Consider the following 19,994-nt stretch of genomic DNA (forward strand, 5'->3'; position numbering starts at 1 on the left):
AGATAGATAGATAGATAGATAGATAGATAGATAGATAGATAGATAGATAGATAGATAGATAGATAGATAGATAGATAGATAGATAGATAGATAGATAGATGTACATACTTGCATCACCAGAAAGTTGCTAGTATAAACGAAAGCTGGGCATCAGAATTGTCACAATTGACGATTACTACAGGCTTTCTCTTCGTTAAGTTGCCTATTCGAGGCGTGAAGTGACTTTAAAAATGTCTGAGACAAATTTTATTGTTGAAAATGTAGACTTGATTGTAGAAACTTGGAAAAGTATCTGTCATTTCGACTCCGTAAAGTATACGTACTTTTATTTTGAGTAGGCAGGAGGACGGGCTAGACTAGTATTTACGTTATGCAGGTTATGGGAGTCGCAGGGGAAGTTCATAAGTTAAACAAGATATTTGTTGACTGCGTCAGTGGCCAGCCAGCTATTTCTTTTTTACCCTTTCCTCTTTACGAATTATTAATAATTGTATACCTTACGTGCGCTGTTCACATTTCTCGCTTTGAGTGAAACAAGTAACGTAAATGTTCCAAATAAGGTAAAGTTTTCCGTTACTCCAGTAACAATATCATGGGAATGGAGAATGACTTCTCTCCGCACTAGATGCAAAGCTGCCGAGATAGAATAAGGAGACATACAAAGGTAAGAGTCAGCCATTTACCGAGAGGGATCATAAACAGGAAATCCACGTTTCTAACGCCTATTACAATCGACTGAGGCTCCGTCAAAATCGCTTTGACAGAAACTGAACATAGCATGCGAACATCTACGATATAACATATTGTAACATGTTGGGTGGTACGCGTGACGAAAATAACGGGTACTAGTTCGCATGATTGAACTTACTGGCACTTCGGTTACAAGTTCTCTTAATTACACTTAAATACAGTGCTATTGTTGATTTACACACTTTCAAATAAATCTAATAAATTGATTCACCAATCCAAACCCCGTATACAAGTCAATCATACATATGACAATATATAAACGGAATGGGGAAGAGACGGAAAGAGATGAAAGTACGGAAAAGAGAGAGCCAGTGAGCTGTTCCAACTTTAAAGATACGGAAAGAGGGAGGAAGTAATTATAAGCACAACAGATCATTGATGGCCGCAGTGCGGGGGCCGGTTTTTATGGTCTACCCCTAACATACAAGGAAATATTTATAGGACGAAAATACATGGAAAATAAATATCAGAGAAAGAAGGGAAAGGATTATCCACCAATAAATTGGACGGATAATATAAGTAACAAAAAACGAACGGCAAAAAAAACGTGCCTATATTTGTAGTGCAGATTTCGGCGCAAGGGATCGCCAGTGAAATCAGGTAATAACCCTCGAGGAGTATAAATTATGAAGCTCCTCATAACGCAATTTTTTCCACCCTCCTGATATTTCCTCTCTCTTAATTCAAAATATCCCTCTCAACACCCTGTTCTCAAACTTTATCAGTCTGTGTTCTTCATTTGATATGAGAGACCAAGTTCCACACCCACACAAAACAAAAGGCAAACGTGTAGTTCTCTTTATTGTAATATTCCTCGTGTGGAGGCGGGTTAGAATACCTCCATCGTGGCCCTACGAGTCGTAGAAGTCGACTAAAAAGGAACCAGGTGTCTGGGGGTATAACTGCGCCACCCTGTCACTGGGGGAAATAAATACAGGGACCTGGTCCTGCAGGTTGGAGGTTGAAAGCGAAATCAAAAGAAGTGAACACTGGATGGTCTATTTCAAGACAAATAATGCAGAATCTTCTATGGAAGGCCGGGCTCATGAAGGGCTCTTTGCCGATGATGATATTTTAATATCTATGCTTCCAAATAGCTTCCGGGGCGGCAAAATATTCTGAATTAATGGCATCAAACATTGTAGGAATTGTTCCGCTCTTGTTGTCCCATGAATGTAATCGCCACTTGTTAAGCGTCACTCCCAAATACAGGGTGAATCGTATAGAACCGGCCCGATGAATTTGCTAATAATTCCGCAGGTGATGCATATAACCGCTCACAATTACGACATAATAATCCGTGGGCCGTGCTGAGTCGAATGGTGCGCGCATAATCCGGCTTAGTGGAAGCCCTTATGCTGCAAGGTCAAGGACAATGCCGAAACGTGTCTGCAGTGCGCAGGCGACAGTCATGGAGTACACTGTTGAACAGCGAGTGTTTCTAATGCCTACTTGAAAACGGCGGACACTTTCAACACCTGCCCTGATCACGGCACACAATCCAAGATAAGATATGTGTAAATTACTTTAATATCTGTATGGTATATTTTATATTACACCTCATTTCATCGGGCCGGTTCTGTATGAATCACCCTGTAGTTTAATTTAGCCACACTTTCCAAGGTTTTATCGTCTCTCTCTCTCTCTTTATGTTATGGGACTGCATTGCATTCCCATGACAAGACATCACCGTATATTTGAATTTCTCTGCTGAAGCCAAATGTGCCGAAACGTCAAGTCTGCTCGCTAATTTTGAACACATTGAAGTAGCAGTGTGACCATCATGATGCTTCTTCAATGCCCATGAACGGCCGATACCATGGCCATCAAAACGACATGCACATTGATCCACGAGGCGAATACGTCACGTTGGAATTGACGTAATATTATTTTCTACGTCATAGAGAGGGGTTCGATACCATATCGATCCGTTTATGGTAATAACACAAGGTCTAAAAGGCAGAGAGACCGAGGATGTCGGAGTAAAGTATGCGGACTGGAATATCTGGACGTAAGGGAGGCAGAAACGGGAATAAGGGGCAAACGGCAAATTGAGGAGTCTCATAATTAGTAAAAAATGCAATCTTAGATCAGGCCTCTGGTTTGTGCCTGAGGGCAATTGAAGATAATTATACGAAAAGTAGGGATAGTGGTTGCAGCTACCCTGGGAAGGTGGCGCACAATAACCAAGTCCTTTCTTAGTCCATATACACCCTACAATCCTTAACTCAGTGGACTCGACCAGATCCACTGCACATTCTGTTGAGAACTGTCAGGTCTAGGAGCACGGACAAGCAACTCGACCAGATCCACTGTAAATCTGTTGAGAACTGTCAGGTCTAAGGGCACAAACGAACATGAAGCAGGTAGCAGGCCGAGCACTGCTTGCTTGTTGTACATTCCGGAAGGCAGAACACTTCAGAACCACCGCTGTGAGAACCTCAAATCCTAAATATGATATTTCCTGTGGGAAAAGAGTAGGGGAAGGTCTCCTAATATCGTCCAAATTTTTTTTAAGTTAATTCATTACGAGGATGATTGATTAATGAAGAAAATAACTGTGTACATTTGTGAAAGTTGCATGCACTTATTTAAGACAATTTGCGCACTTTAATTCGAGGACTTTCTTCCTTCCCAGTTTACAAAAAACGAACACCTTGGCGATAGTAGGAACCTAGTATCCCAATATCGTCCACTGCAAAAAATACCCCAAAAGTAATGTACTTAACTTCACAAGTTACAAAACAAAATTTTCAGGCATTTTGATACACTATTCATCGTACTAATGTGGAAACTAAAACAAAGAGGTGAGAATGCATAAAAAGAAAATAAGTGGAACTTCATAAGGCAAGAAAACTAAAATTGCTCTGAATTGAAAAACTGTAAACGTAACAGCAAGTTTAACCAGACTGAAAGCTACAATTTGAAAGAAAGTCATATAGATCACTCTAGTAGCAGTGTTCTCCGTAAGCTTATACTTGGGTGGAAGCCCTGCTGATCCTTGTCGAGGTGTAGCAGCTGAACATCTTCGTAGATGAATTCGTAATCATTGCAGATATCCCTTTTGCATGAAAGTAGTCCTGTTTTTCCAAAAGCTATTTGCTGTATTCTGTACTGTAGCAGACTGTAAATATGCGTACCCTAACAGTTTCCTATTTGACGGACCGTCACGATTCTATTTCCATTAAGTCTGAACCAGTTCTCAATCTAGTGGCCAAAATACGTCTAAAATAGACCCATAAAATACATATCCAGACGCTGCACTTTGTGTGTCCAATGAGATGAAAGAGACACAATTGCAACACTACTGGCTCGAGCCACCTCAATGATCTTCACAATCCTCGTGTGACAATAACGATCATTAAGCATTGACACCACAAAACAAATAAGAATATTTTTCAAAGCTCATTATAAATTGTATTTGTTCTCAGTATCATCCAGTATACGATACTGAGAGGCCCCTAGTAGACGATATTTAGAACCTACTTCACAAACAATATGGCGCCCTGTCTACAGGAAACTGTTTACACGAAATACTTGAATGTAGATATCCAATTACTAGTATAATTTAACTAAAAATATATGTCAGGAATCTAGCTCTCATTTAATGGGTACCTTTAGTATAGAAAATCATGCTTCCGAAACCTCTGTCCTAAGAAATTTCTAACGGTTACTCTACATCCCCTTCTAAAAACTTTCACTTAAAACCGACAGAATGCAGCACCATATAACACGATGGTGGACGAAACTATGAGACTGACAATATTCGCCGACTTTCCCAAATGTGCCGATGAATGGTTCGATACATGAGAGGATCCGGGAAATAAACAGAGTTAAATACTCAATGGTGTGAAAACCTCAAATCCAAGGAGGATGATATTGTCGAAAGAAGAAGCACACAAGAAATATAAAACGGGTTATCCTGACGGTATATTGCAGCATCCTATCGCATTGTGTGGATGTGACTTATGAGCTTTTGTGCCGTCTATGTGAAACTTCGGTTACTATTCACTCGTTTTTCCTTCATCGATACCACATGTTTCGGCCTAACTTGCCATCTGCAGGTGTACAGGTTGTTAGGTTAAGGATAGTGCTGCTCACTGCAATGCGGTTTTCTTTCCTCCTATTGTAGTTTCCTCTGGTTATTTTGGTTATGTCAGTTACCATCAGTTTTATTGGGTGTCCTTGGGTTGCACGTTGTTCCTTTTGTGTAATATGTGATGCATTATGTTAGAGCTTTTTAAGGTATATATGTAAAATGGTAAGGTAAAGCTATCCCTGTAATGGGCCGTGAAGGTACATCGGGTTGTGAGACATCGAGGCTCCCACATTTTCTCTATAGACAGTCGGTTCACAGATGGCGGTAAGGTTAGCTTTATGCGCCGGCCGCCCTTCACCCCCAGGAAGATTTCTGGTACTCATTTCTGTTAGAGGCTGAGTCGACTCCAGGGCCATAGTGCGGCTGGAATCATTAAGGATTAGGTAAATAAGGTATATCTATATAAATAAAAATGTAAATGTTCGTTTGTTCAGGATCTTAAATCTCCGAAAGTTCTTCACCAATTGCTTCGAAATTTTGATACAACGTTGCATTCGAATGCGCGCGTGTTTTTATATACCTATTATATAGATGTCACTCCTGTGACAGGTAAAAACATGCTTCTTTTGAAAAACAGAGTTGGAATTTGGAATTTAGAAGCGTGACCGCTATGGAAACGCTAGAACAGACCGTTGCACAGGAAGTAACAATAGCGATACTGTATCGAATCTCCATGGTTACGACGAATACACGGAGCGTTCCCACATATATATATATATATATATATATATATGACAGTAAACCGACGTAACCAAAATAGCCAGAGGCAACTAAAACAGGAGGAAAGAAAACCGCATTGCAGTGAGCAGCAGAATCCTTCACCACAACAACCTGTACACCTGAAGATGGCCAGTTAGGCCGAAACGTGTAGTGTCCAATAAAAGAATATGAAAAAAGAATCGTGAACGACGTTGCATACAGCTGGCACAAAAGCTCTTCAGTCAGGTTATTTTGAATTACAAAAGAAAATGTTTACTTAGTAGACTTAGAATCAGATGGGAGGAGAGAGAGATGGGGGTGAAAGGAAAGTGGAAAGATAAAGATTAAGAAGCGGGAGAACAAGATGGAGCAGAAGAGTGATTCACACATTTCACTGGAGAATATGCTGAATTCACAATTGTAAACCTTAAGTGTACAGGAGTACAGTGCATTGTGTGTCTGTAAAAATAATTTGTTTTTACTCTCAACATATAATGGGAACCAAAACCCTCATATCGGAGACTTTTCTTCCGTGAGGTTGTATACTCAAACTATGGCGCACCTTCGAAGATATTCTAAGCAAAGTTCAGGGGATACTGACCTTATATTTTATCTTTCCAAATTCGTAAGGTCCAACACGTCGATGCACTGAATTCCATCTTATCATTACTGAGTAATCATAAACCTGTTACAAACACTCATTATTCAGTCTTCATTCAGAGTCAAAGCTCGTGTATCTGACTGGGAAATACAACTGATTTTTGTCCACTTTCCTAATTCAAAAAATTAATTAGGCTTATGCGATTACCTTGTCTGTGAATTCCCCACCGTTAACTATTAAATATCCGAATCAGTCTTCATGAAATCTGGCACGTATATGGTTGCACCTGAACATTTCTCAGCAGTGTCCTTCATAAATACCTCCCTTTGGTCTGTGTGTTTCTATGTATACCTCTCCTACTGTTGCTAAGCAACAGCTTGGTAAAATGTATCCGCCTAAATTTGGTAAGTAACGTTCAAGCGGCGCCGCAGAATTGTTGGGGATATCGTCTTATATTGAGTCCGGGTCGTATTAAAGGAAATCAGACGATTAGCTCTTCCTAGAACTTCTTGTTCAATCCATATAGCTACTAATATTACACTAAACGAACTTACTGTGTTCCCAGGCAAGAGCCTGCTCAGATACGAAGCCCGCAGCGTAAAGAGCGATGACGTGAAAACAGGGGTTCTAGCACACCTCAGGGGGCGGTGACACCTGAGCTGGGAGCAATGGTGAAATGAAGATTACCGCGAGGAAACAGAAGTAACTCGGAGGAAAACTCTTCAAGTCTCAGTTCCTCAGCCTCGAATCTCACATGAAATCACCTGGCATTGAACCAAAGACTCCAAGCTGAGAGGACAGTGCTTAACCACCTGAGCTATTCCACGACTTCTAAATGATACAAATTACAAAAGACTTCCGATCTTCTGCAATATGGCACTTCCCCCTAATGCATGTGAACACAACAAAAGGGGAACCCCCGAAACTTGCTGTTCGAACGAGTGGCAGTCCTGATACTTATTCGGATGCAGCGGCCTACCACAGTGAGGTTTCTCGTAATATTGTTCAGTCCACCCCCAAAACAAATACCTGGCTACTATATAGAACGCTTCTGTAACAGCGAGTTTCCGTGTCGTTTCCAATTAATTACTCGCAAATGATCCTAACATATGACACTATGTATAACCTGAGCTACTGACGTCCGTAATAAACCTCAAATATATTCCTAGTTTCCTTAACAAGCATACTGTCTGAGATGTGACGCCACGTAGCCCGGTAGATGGCTACCACTGTTTCAAATGACCCCTGTGCTTCCTTCTTCATGATGGAAGAACGCCTAGTATAAATATTAACGACGTCAAATTTCAGGAGATAGCACACCAACTCCTTCAGATTCCTATATGCCTACTGCCTGAACGTTTCTTCAGTTGAAAGGTATAAAGTACTTCGTGAAAACTTACTGACGAAGAGAGATAAATTCAGAAAGGAAAATCAACGCAGCAATAAACAGAATAATTATGAATGCGTATAATTACGTCATATTATAAAATAAACAATATAGAACAAATAACAAAATGAAATGTATACATCAACATATAACTTCAAAACTTGTACCTTTCCGAACAGGGACCGAGTGAAAAAGAAGGAAAACCAGGAGAAACAAAGAAAAGTGCTTAACTGATTAAGCAGGGGGACAACTTTACCTTCTTAAGTAAGTTATCACGTTTTCATGAAACAAACTGACCGAAAATGTTATCCTGTATATGGTAAAATCATTCTCAGCTGTTACATAAGAATATACGCATTGATAAGCTCATATTCTTAAACTGAATTATATCAAAACATTCCTGAAATATACGAGGATGTACAGTAAAGGATATTTCAACTTAACAGAATTACTTCTGTACTCATGCACAAGAGTCATGTTCCCATGATACATACGCACATACATGCTGATTACGTGAGCAATCCAATTGGCAGTGAAGCCAGCAGCAAGGCAAACAGAGGCGCGACTTACGCTACTGAACTATGGGCCCCAGTAGCTGGAACTGCAAAGTCTCCTGACGCCGTCCCCACGCCCGCGCAGCTCCAGCCTACAGTGGCAACTGAGAGCGCCTCCACCGCTACGCCACAAGAGGCGGTGCGCACGCTTCAGGCGTCTATATGTTCCGAGTCTCTGGTTCCATCCCTTTCTCCTGCAAACTGCCTTCGCCATCCATACCAATACCGGAACTGTCCTCACTTCCTGTTGCCTTCATTTCACTTAACGAAAGTAGCTGGGGAAGTGAGAATGAAGTTACCCCGATGTCTAAGCACCATGGAATTTAGCGAGAAGTGGGACATGGAGGCAAAACTCTATTGCACCCTTACCTCGGCACTAGAAGTAGATGATAAATCAGCTTTAACCCCCCCCCCCCGATTCTTTGCCCCGAAGGAGAACAAGCCCCCAGTGACCACTGAATACGTGGCTAACGTGGATCTCAGAACTGGAACCTTTGGTGTTTTAACTCAGTTTCTATTAGAACTGGTACGGCGACTAAACAATGGGCTGGACGACCGGAGAATTGGGGTTCAATCTGGTGAAGATCTAGTTTTCACTTGCTTATTTTCTCTTTTCGGTTCTGGGGACCACCCAGCTTCATACACAACGATCACGGGCGCTCATTCCACGGGGTAAAGAACCCGGGACGTGAAGCTCACCAGCCCTCTCCGCCTCGTTCCAACGTTAAGAATGTGTGGAAGTATTCCTCCACTCCTCCATTCGTCTTCATGAAGTAGACTCCGGTTAAGCACATGGACAACTTTACTTTTACCTGTATCTACAACTGTGCAACTTAATTTGTCCACCCGCATTTAACGTCTCCGATTTAGTGTTTGCTTACTTTATGTAAGAAATAAGTACCTCACAGTTTTACATCAGATTGGTGAATGTAGCGATTTCGTCTTCACGAGGTCCTGGATTAGATTCTCGGTCCCGAAGTCGTGTATTCGATGTGAAGTTCTGGTGGGTTTCCCCCTACAGGGAAATGCAGGGACAGTGCCTTGAATTAAGCCTCGACTTCGCCCTTTCACATTCTTACCAATTCAGCGTTCACCCATCACCCTAGCATTCGGCTCTATATCGACTGAGCCACTGACACCGCCAGTTACGTAAACCATAAATGCATATCAAAGCGCTTGCACCTCTGCGCAAGTATGAGGGCAGGTTGCAAACTGGGTTTGAGGCTTACGGCTCCAAATATCCTCCTTCCTCGACTAACTGGGTACTCCCACCGGCTGACTGAACTCCGAGTTGATTTCCTGATTGGACATGTCCATGTTATGAGCTAGTCTTCGAACATTCCATAATGTTCACCTAATAACGATTCGTGGTTACATAACACAAACATTTATTACCACAAAAAAGAAATTATCTGGTTCATGGAAATTAAGGAGTCAATATTGGCCAGGTTTACTGGTAACAGTTACAAGAGAAATGGCAACATATAACTTATATTTAGTGGCATTATAAGGGGTCGGATTAGACAGGGGTGGCACCAAACCGTCAGGCGACTGTAATTAGAATTATCAAGTCAAGGAGAGTGAGGTGGGCAGGGCATGTAGTACGTGTGGGGGAGAAGAGGCATGCATAGAGGATTTCCGTGGGAGAGCCAGAAGAATAGACGCCACTATGAAACCTAAAGTAGGTGGGACTTAATATAAAGTGAATTTTATAGAAATACATGGGACAGTATGGACTGAATTCATCTGGCTCAGGATTGAGACAGGTAAAGGATTCTTCTGTACACGGCAATGAACCTTCGGATTTATTAAAATGTTCGGAAATTCTTCAAGTAGCTTAACGAATGGCGGCTTCTCCACAAGAACTCAGCTCCATGTATTTGAATGAATGAATGTATGAGGGGTAGGCCTTCTCGGTCCTTGCACCGCGAACTACAGTGGTCTATTGTGCTTCCCCTTTTGATTATCCCCTCAGCAATCCTGCGCTTCGAATGAAGCGTAGAATTTTGTACGTGGGAGCGTCGAAATAGTCACTTGGTTCCATAAAGTATTGACCCAAGTGATTTAATCTTAAATAAGCTAAGGGCTCACACAGGATATGTGTGGCTGTTTCATTTTCTTCTTGACGCCTCTCACAAGTTGGACTATCACTTAGTCCAGGTTTGAAGAGGTGTCCTTTAAGGTGACAGTGTCCTGTAAGCAGTCCCGCCACCCATCGTAGCTGGTTCCTGTTTAACTTCAACAGTTCCTTCGCTCTTTTAGCTGAGGGTTGTCATATGAGTCCCTTTGCTTGTCTAAGTCCAGTCAAGGATCCCAATTATTTCTTGTGTTTCATATTTGTCCAGTCCCTGATTGCCTGTCTGACAACTCCTATAGAGACGCCACAGCCTGGTTCAGGTCCTAGGAACGGATTTTCAGCTCCAATCTTAGCTAATTGGTCTGCTGTTTCATTTCCAATACCCTCATGCCCCGGCACCCATATCAGTTGTACCTTGTTATGTTTGTCCAGTTCCATGAGGGTTTGGTGGCAATCGCAGACCAATTTTGAGTTGATCTGGTGTTTGTCAAGCGCTTTAAGTGCAGCTTGGCTGTCAGATAGAATGTAGATGTTCCTATTTCTATAGTTCCTATCTAGATTCTCCTTAATACATGCCTTAATGGTATATACTTCTGCCTGGAATACAGCAGTGTACTGCCCAAGGCTGAAACTAAGTTTCCGCCTCGTGCCATAGCAGTACACACCAGCTCCAGTGCCCAAAACTGTCTTTTGTCCCGAATCTCGGAACTTCTCACTACTCCCGTGCTTTACCAACAAGCCACCAATGCCACACTCCATGTAGTTAGTTAGTTCGTTGGATGGATGGATGGCCGGGTGGGCGGACGGACGGACGGATGGACAGACAGACAGACGTACATGTACATATATAGATAGATAGATAGACATTACAAGACCGGCATTCGACACCTACCTATGTAACGACTTCATGTTTCGACGACCCATTTGTTTTACATAAACCTACATTTTAATATCATCCTCAAACCTTTTCCTACTTCTCCTTTCTCTTCACTTTTGTAACTTAATATTTAATGTGACCTGTTACAGGGAGAGCTTTACCTTTTTTATGTATCTTAATATAAGGTTTAGGCATCTGTTCAAGTATGAATGAATGCATAAGGGGTGGGCCCTTCGGCCCTTGCACTGCGACCTTCAATAATCTATTGTGCTTCCCCGCTTGTTTAGGTATCTGACGGCCTGAATATGGCACAAGGGCGAAGAAACATGGCGCCTATTACGGAAAAGAAAAACTGAATAAGAATACATACTGTATGACGAAAACGTTTATGTACGTCTACTGATATATACAACATGACACCATACTGCACCAACATAAGAAATCTGTATTTTTATGAAAATCTTATGAGTAAATATAGAAATATATATTCGCTTCCACCAAAAGAAGAGCGTTTATTCCAGTAGGACTGTAAATGTGGCTTTTCGTATCTTGGCAGGGATATCCGCCAAACCGAGTCAGGTCCCTCGGGTCTTTGCTGAGCCCCACCAGACTAATAGCGAGATATTACGTCGAATATGTCACTACCGCGTTCTTCCAAATCATCAATCATCCTATATTTCCAAATAACATGCAAAATTAGCCTCTTAACTGATGCCAAATTAAACAATTAATTATCTGTACTTGTGAATAAATAAGCGGAAGGGTGTGACATCACATATCTGTCTGACAAGGGATACTTGTAAACACCAAATAGATCGCTTTATGCATTAGATCACATATGATCGCCTAGTAACTGCCAAACACAGAGGACAAAATAAAAGCAATGTGGATTTCCCATTATAACCTTTACGTTTGTCCACTGATAGTAATTTATGAACTAACCAGGATATTCTTATAGAACTGTGCACGAATATGTTGCCCCCTGAGTCCTCACCACTCCATTACATCGTACTCTCACGACATATTATACTACAGCATCCTGTTGCACTGTTTATTCTAAATTAGCTCTCTCACTTCTCGCCGTCCCTGTGCAACTTTGTCGCTGTATAAAAATTCACATCTCAAAAGCATTCGTCTCTCTTCCCATTGTTCGAACACTAAACATTTCGGCCCAACTGGCTGCCATCATCACGTGTACAAGTTGTAGGGGAAACTGCTGCTGCACGCTGCTACACTTTGCATCTTAAAGGTGTAAAATGCTTATAAATATTTTAAAGTTGTTTTTAAACTATCATGCCATGAAGGCGTATAGGGGATTGGATGTATAGATCCACATTTTCTTGGCCTCGGCAAGAGACCATGCCATGATTAAATTGTTGTACGCAAGTGTTGTGGCTCTGGGGAATCTCTTATATATATAATAATGGGTTGCATTACTGTTTTGTTGGTGAAGTGAATATTATGTTATATACTGTTGCTCTATCACTATAGTCGTAATATTAGTTACATTTTGTTGGTGTCTTGGTGTTCCTTTGGTGCTGCGTGTGGCTATTCTGAATGATTCGTGTAGTGGTTGTTTCTATATGGGGGGTTAGGGTGTGTGTATTGTTAACTGGTATTCATTTCCTGCAGTGTTCTGAATATTGGCTTATGTGTATCAATGTTTGTGTCATTCTTGTGCAAGTGGTTTGTACTTACTTCATATATATATATATATATATGTGGTATTTTTCCAGTGTGTTTAAGTGTTTTTCTTTCTTATGTATTCTCATAATGTCCGTTGTATCTGTTAAGGTACCACAGGAATGTCCTGCGTTTAATATGAGGCTTGAATATACACAATTACCAATATCATTTCCAGTTGCCTGTATATGTCCTTTGTCTCTAGTGTAGAATATTCGACCACTTTGCCCTTTGGGCTTTAGGAGGCAGTCAAGGTATTTCATTTGCTACATACCATTTCTGTTCTATTTATCTGATCGTGGGCGGTGGTTTACTACGTTTTGTGCACGACAGCCATGTCGAAGGTGAAATGATATTTCCGAGGGATATTTATTGCAGGCTAACAGAGAGCGTCCGGTCTAGAAAACCGAAATTAACGGCCGTGGGGATTCATTGCGTTGACCACGCGACTCCCTCTATCCGCTAAAGTTGGTACTAACTTCGTCGAAAAGCTGCGTCGCTCCGTCGGTATAGTTCGCTTGCAGACTAAAACCACGGAGTTTGTTTAACAGAGAGCGTTACAGTCACCGAAACTAAGAATCGTGTTTTTAAACAGATCAAGTACAAACACGTTTAAGCTAATTGACATAGCCATCTCAGGTGAAAACACAGTAATAGGGATTAATTCCAAAAAATTAATTTTCCAGGAACCAAAGTTTCAGCTTGTTCAGAACTTCTGAATTCACTCGGCCATTCAACATATTTTTATGCAGACTGTACATGAAGTGTGCAAAACTTCCTACTTGAAACATGCAGTATAACAGGAATTAACATTTTAAAGCAAGCTGGAAAGGATAGTAACTCTTTGGGCTATGACACTTCCTTCCCAATCCTTCCTAATTCGTCATTCATCAATCATCCAACCATTTGATGTCATATAGACTACATACTTCAGCATCGTAAAATATCACTACCAAACTCCGTCTCCGTGACAACCACCAACCATTTAATAATGTGAATAGCATGAAACACATAAATATTCTGTATAGGCAAAATGCTTGAATGTTAGAGCAGGTGGTATATATAGTTACCAATTTGCATTATAAGGGTTCGAAAAAATTTAAATCTGACTTGTATTAATTTAATTCTGGCTACTACTGTTAGTACGTTGTTATTAAAAAAGTATATCATCATAATCACCCCCCCCCCATGTCGGGTTACGCGGCACACGAAAAAAATACACCTCTCTTCTCATGCAACAAGAGTGTTCATCAACTTATTCATAAAAGCTCGACAATAAACCTCTTTTCCCCTGAACCAATTCAATCCAACCCAGTCTCACTTCCTATTCCTCCAAAAACAATTTTAACCCCAAGAGAACCAATTTAAATTCCACATTTCCAACCCGCCATTTTAGATTCTCGGGGCTACTATACTTTCATGGGTAAATATAAAAAATAAACATTCCCTCATAACTTCAAATACAAGGAAAGTATTCCCTTCTAAAGTCCTTTGACTATATAGTACTTAGACAAAAAGCCAACAGATTCCTCACGCTGTCAGATACAGCAATTTTTATAAATGTCGAAATGTTTTAAGCTTATCACATGAAGGTTTCTTCCATCAGCATCTAGGACTGACAAGTGTTCCCTGGCCTATGAAACTGAAAAACAAATATGGTTATAAATAAACCATGACGGCTTTCACCTCGCGCCTCATCCAGTGTTTAATGCATTTTAAATTCCAATACCTACAGGGATATACAAGGAGGAAGAAGTCGGGACAAGCCGTCACTTCCGTTTCGGGCAACTAGAACCTTGTTGCATAATATTTGGGTCCCACAGACTTTCTTCTAATCGTGAATTATGTATAAACCACCTTCTTACATTTCTCGAATCACTCAGAGAACAACTGCTTCTAAGCTTGTCTTCGACACGCCCACAACAGAATTGCAAATACCAAGCTGGTTACAACAGCACGAGCCACATTTGAGATGCATCCAGTTCGAATCCCGGACACAAAATCGGCTTTCCTGACTTTTCTTATTCCCTCTTCTTGAAACTTCTCAGCCTAGCCCACCGCCATCTCCTTGCATATCGCTGATCCCAAACTCACAGCAATAGCCGATGCTTGATATAGCAATGATCTACGAACTGGAAAGACGAGGAATTGTGATTCGAAACTCGGCATCCACAAGAAATTTTCTCTTTTCCATAACGTCCACACCGGCCCTAGATCTCACCCAGCCTCTCCTATCCAATGGGAGTGGGAGTTATTTCAGCGGGACTAAAGAGACTGGCAGTCTAGCCTACCACCCACTTCCATCTAGTGCATGGTCAGAACTGGTGGAGCTATACCTCCACTCCAATATATGTCTTCAAGGCACCGTGCTTAATCAGTTAAGCAGAGCAAAAAATTTGCCTTCTTACCAACTTATATTCGTACTGGAATGATCGTTGGTTCAAATTTCCGAACTGTACCCAGCTACCACAAGGTCCACACCCAAGGCAAATACCTTTACTCCTTAGAACAATGACAAAACTGCTGATTTCGAAGTCGTTTCCAATATATTACTCGCCAATGATCCTACACTACGACACCACATAACCTCAGCTACTGACGTCCGTAATAAACCTCAAATATATTCCTAGTTTCCTTAACAAGCATACTGTCTGGGATGTGGCGCTACGTACTCCGGCAGATCGTTACCACTGTTTCGGATGACCCCTGTGCTTCCTTCTTCATGATGGAAGAACGCCTAGTATAAATATTAACGACGTCAAATTTCAGGAGATAGCATACCAACTCCTTCAGATTCCTATATGCCTACTGCCTGAACGTTTCTTCACTTGAAAGGCATAAAGTACTTCGTGAAAACTTACTGAAGAAGAGAGATAAATTCAGAAAGGATATTCAACGGAGCAATAAACAGAATAATTATGAATGCGTATAATTACGTCAAATTATAAAATAAACAATATAGAACAAATAACAAAATGAAATGTATACATCAACATATAACTTCAAAACGTGTACCTTTACAAACAGAGACCGAGTGAAAAAGAGAGAAAACCAGGAGAAACAAAGAAAAGTGCTTAACTGATTAAGCAGGGGGACAACTTTACCTTCTTAAGTAAGTTATCACGTTTTCATGAAACAAACTGACCGAAAATGTTATCCTGTGTATGGTAAAATCATTCTCAGTTGTTACATAAGAATATACGCATTGATAAGCTCATATTCTTAAACTGAATTATATCAAAACATTCCTGAAATATACGAGGATGTACAGTAAAGGATATTTCAACTTAACAGAATTACTTCTGTACTCATGCACAAGAGTCATGTTCCCATGATACATACGCACATACATGCTGATTACGTGAGCAATCCAATTGGCAGTGAAGCCAGCAGCAAGGCAAACAGAGGCGCGACTTACGCTACTGAACTATGGGCCCCAGTAGCTGGAACTGCAAAGTCTCCTGACGCCGTCCCCACGCCCGCGCAGCTCCAGCCAACAGTGGCAACTGAGAGCGCCTCCACCGCTACGCCACAAGAGGCGGTGCGCACGCTTCAGGCGTCTATATGTTCCGAGTCTCTGGTTCCATCCCTTTCTCCTGCAAACTGCCTTCGCCATCCATACCAATACCGGAACTGTCCTCACTTCCTGTTGCCTTCATTTCACTTAAGGAAAGTAGATGGGGAAGTGAGAATGAAGTTACCCCGATGTCTAAGCACCATGGAATTTAGCGAGAAGTGGGACATGGAGGCAAAACTCTATTGCACCCTTACCTCGGCACTAGAAGTAGATGAGAAATCAGCTTTAACCCCCCAGTGACCACTGAATACGTGGTTAAGATGGGTCTCAGAACTGGTTCCGAAATTGTAGTTGGAAGTAGAAACATCCTGCCTCTGCCTGAAATCGAACTCCGGTCTTCTACGCAGTAGCCTAGTCACTTTACTGACTGAAAGACTGTCGATGGGAAGATATTACTAAAATGGATCTTAATAGAAATGAGATGTTAAATGGATTACGCTACTTAGACATAAGACCCTAGAATATTTTCAGGGCCCAGTAAGCACCTTATCCAACTGGCACTGAGGCTATTTCCCCCCAAGGTAGTGGAGAAGCAACAAGGTCTTCGATTTAACCACTCACATCCATTTAGTGCTAAGATTAATAATGCACCGTCATACGCCTTCACGGCCAAGTGCTTAACTAAGCATTCCTAATCAGGCTTCTCTGATCTCGGCGATAGATCTTATGCAGGTACACAAAAGTTTCCTTTTCAAAGAAAGAAATCCCTGTAATGTGAAGAATTTAATTTCGTCTGTCTAAAACATCTCGGAGGGAAAAGTCAGGAGTGTGCAACGAAATCACCGCTATGGCAATTCTGGTTCCCACAGTACGCTACACGACGGGGAGCCGGGATAGCGAAGTCAGTATGGCAGCTGGCTACGGACTGGACGACCGAGAGGTTGGAGTTCGAGTCCCGATAGGGTCCAAGTCGTCCAGACCGGTTCTGGGGTCCACCCAACCTCCTATAAAATCGGTACCGGGAGATCTTTCCCGGGGGAAAAGCGGCCGAGGCGTGAAGCTGACCACTCATCTCCAACTAGTGTCGAGGTCAAGAAAATGTGGATCTATACATCCACTCCCCTATACGCTTTCACGTCATGGTGCTGAATTAGTTGGGCACAGGGATAACTTTACCTTTTTTTTTTACCTTTACCTATATGATGACGTAGGTGGCACGCGGTAGCTTAGTTGGTTGAGAGGCTATGCTACAAGCCGGAAGGTCGCGGGTTCAAGTACCGATGAGGTCATTGAATTTTTTCAATTGACATAATCCTTCCAACCGTACTATGGCCCTGGGGTCAACTCAGCCTCTAACAGAAATGAGTACCAGGAATTAATTAAATAATTTTCCTCGGGAGTAGAGCGCGGCCGGCGCGTAAGGCTGACAACCTTACCGCCATCTTTGAGCCGACTGTCTAGATAATGTGGGACCCTCAGCGTCTCACAACCCTATGGGCCTTCACGGCCTGATACAGGGATAGCTTTACCTTTTTTACCTTCACCTATATGATGACGTAACTGATGACGACACAACCCCAAGCAGGACTTTGACACAGCGCATGAAGAAAATCGATGCAGGTTCAAAAGTTATTAAGGTGGGACACAGACACATGGATATTATGATGATGATGATGATTATGTTGACGATGATGTCATAAGCATACCTTGAGCGTACTAAACGCTGTCGAGTGCTTAGCGTTTCTGCTTCAAATTGCAGAGTCATCGCCTTCAAACTCCATCCCGCTATGCTGACTGAAGTTCCTGAAGTTGGGTGTCATTTAGAATCTCGGCCGGTACTCCGGCCGTCTTGACTAGGATTTCCAGACGAATTTCTCCTTTCATGAAGCAAGTAATATGATAGTAACTCGATTAGACTATGAGACCATTTCCTTCCAAATCCTTTCCAATTCACCATTCATTAACCATCCTCCCATTCGACACTATACCAACAGTGTCATCACAGGAATAAACATATCTTAAGTTCAGCTTTGCTTGAAGAATTGGGGCCGCTAAATATCCCCTAACTCTACTTCCGTCTATGCCGGTCACGGTAGCCGAGCGGTCTAAGGCATGCACTGTCTTCGCTCGCTCGGATGCCGGGATCGTGGGTTCGAATCCCACTCAGGGCATGGATATTTGTGTGCGTTTTTCTGTGTTTTGCGACGAGCTGATCACCCGCCCAAGGAGTCCTACCGTATGTCTAAGATCTAGTAAACCGAAGTGAAACGGAGAGTTTCATGGAGGTAGGCCTAGGCCCAAATGAGGGCTGTACCGCCAATGAAAAAAAAAATACTTCAGTCTATGCTGAATGTTGCCGTTTGTTTCGATAATTTGGCCTACTTCATGGTTATTCGCTGGGTTAAACATATTTAAAAGAAAGAAAAACAACTTGAAGGGATTTTACTCCTCACTAACTCGAAAATTAATAGGTTGGTTGCATCTAATGAGCGTGTTAATTAGTGATGTTTACTCCAATTAAAACGTTTCCGCGAACAGATTTTCTCAGCAGCTGTAAAAGTTCATTCGTCCGGTTTGTATGCAGGAACCTGGTTGCTAGGAGACACAGCGTAAGGCATCCACATATTAAACGTGTTCAGCTTGATGTTTTCACGGCTCTGACTACGAGTACTATCTTCTCGGGCGTGATATCGTACAGTCAGGTAGATATTGACCGACGTTTCGGAAGAACGTAATACCTCCTTCTTCAGGTTCGAAGAGTAAACCAAACACACGCGATTTGCTTATTGCTTGATTCTTACTTGTTCGTGGCTTCACTTTCTCTTCCACTCTGAAAGTAGATGCAGCTGGTGCCTCCGAAACATCGGTAAGCTTCTTCTGCAGTAAAGGGCGTCACATCCCGTAAGACAGTAACTTTCGTGTTTTAATGCAGGTTCCATTACAGATCGTATAGCGACTAGGCTATGGGTTTCACGACCAAAGAATTGGGGTTCAATCCCCGGTGACGATATAGTTTTTATCTCTCTTACCTCGCCCCTGTCGTTTCTGGGGCCCATCCACCCTTATATACAAGGGCACCGGCCACTCATTCCCGGGGTAAAGAGCCCTGAGCGTGAAGCTCACCAGTCCTCTCCGCCTCGTTCCAACGTTAAGATTGTGTGGAAGTATTCCTCCACTCCTTAATGAAGTAGACCCCGGTTAAGTGCATGGACAACTTTAATTTTACCTTTATGTACAACCGTGTAACGTAACTTAATTTGTCCGTCCGCATTTAACAGCTCTAATTTAGTGTTTAGTTAGTTTATCTTTTCAAGATTGTTTGGGTGGGGTGAGGCTGAGTTCACTTCATACGTGGGCCAATAATTGGCCTATTGGACCAGCCCCAGATTATAGATGATGATGATGATGACTGTGGAGCAGTCGGTGGAATGAGAAATGGGAGGAGGAAACCGAAGTACTCGGAGAAAACCTGTCCCAGTGCCACATTGTCGACCACAAATCACACATGAACTGACCCGAGGTCGAACCCGGGCCGCCGCAATGAGAAGCCGGCAACTAACCGCCTGAGCTAAAGCACGGCCATTTTAGTGTCTACTTACATTATGTTGAGGGCCGCCCCATAACTCAAACAGTTAGTAGCTGGCTTCCCACCGCGGCGGCCCGGGGTCGATCCCGGGCCTGGTCAAGTGGGATTTGTGGTGGAGCAAGTGGCGCTGGGGCAGGGTTTCTCCAAGGATTTCGGTTTCCCCT

At 42.2% G+C, this 19,994-nt stretch overlaps 1 protein-coding gene across 4 annotated transcripts in view; it reads right to left on the reverse strand.

Moving 5' to 3' along the window:
* Window positions 1-19,994, reverse strand: part of LOC111863878 — a 478,046-nt gene that overhangs the window by 192,767 nt on the left and 265,285 nt on the right. The window contains exon 1 of one of the 4 annotated variants that reach the window (XM_023850660.2): window positions 8,107-8,170. The exons of 1 other annotated variant lie outside the window; for it this stretch is intronic. The gene's annotated coding sequence lies outside the window, so the exon portion shown is untranslated. Of the gene's footprint in view, window positions 1-8,030; window positions 8,171-19,994 lie in introns of those variants that run through there. 2 more of the 4 variants (XM_033751257.1, XM_033751256.1) reach the window with 2 other exon arrangements.

This window comes from Cryptotermes secundus, unplaced genomic scaffold (genome assembly GCF_002891405.2).
Source record: "Cryptotermes secundus unplaced genomic scaffold, Csec_1.0 scaffold171, whole genome shotgun sequence".
In the NCBI taxonomy this organism is placed as follows: domain Eukaryota; kingdom Metazoa; phylum Arthropoda; class Insecta; order Blattodea; family Kalotermitidae; genus Cryptotermes; species Cryptotermes secundus.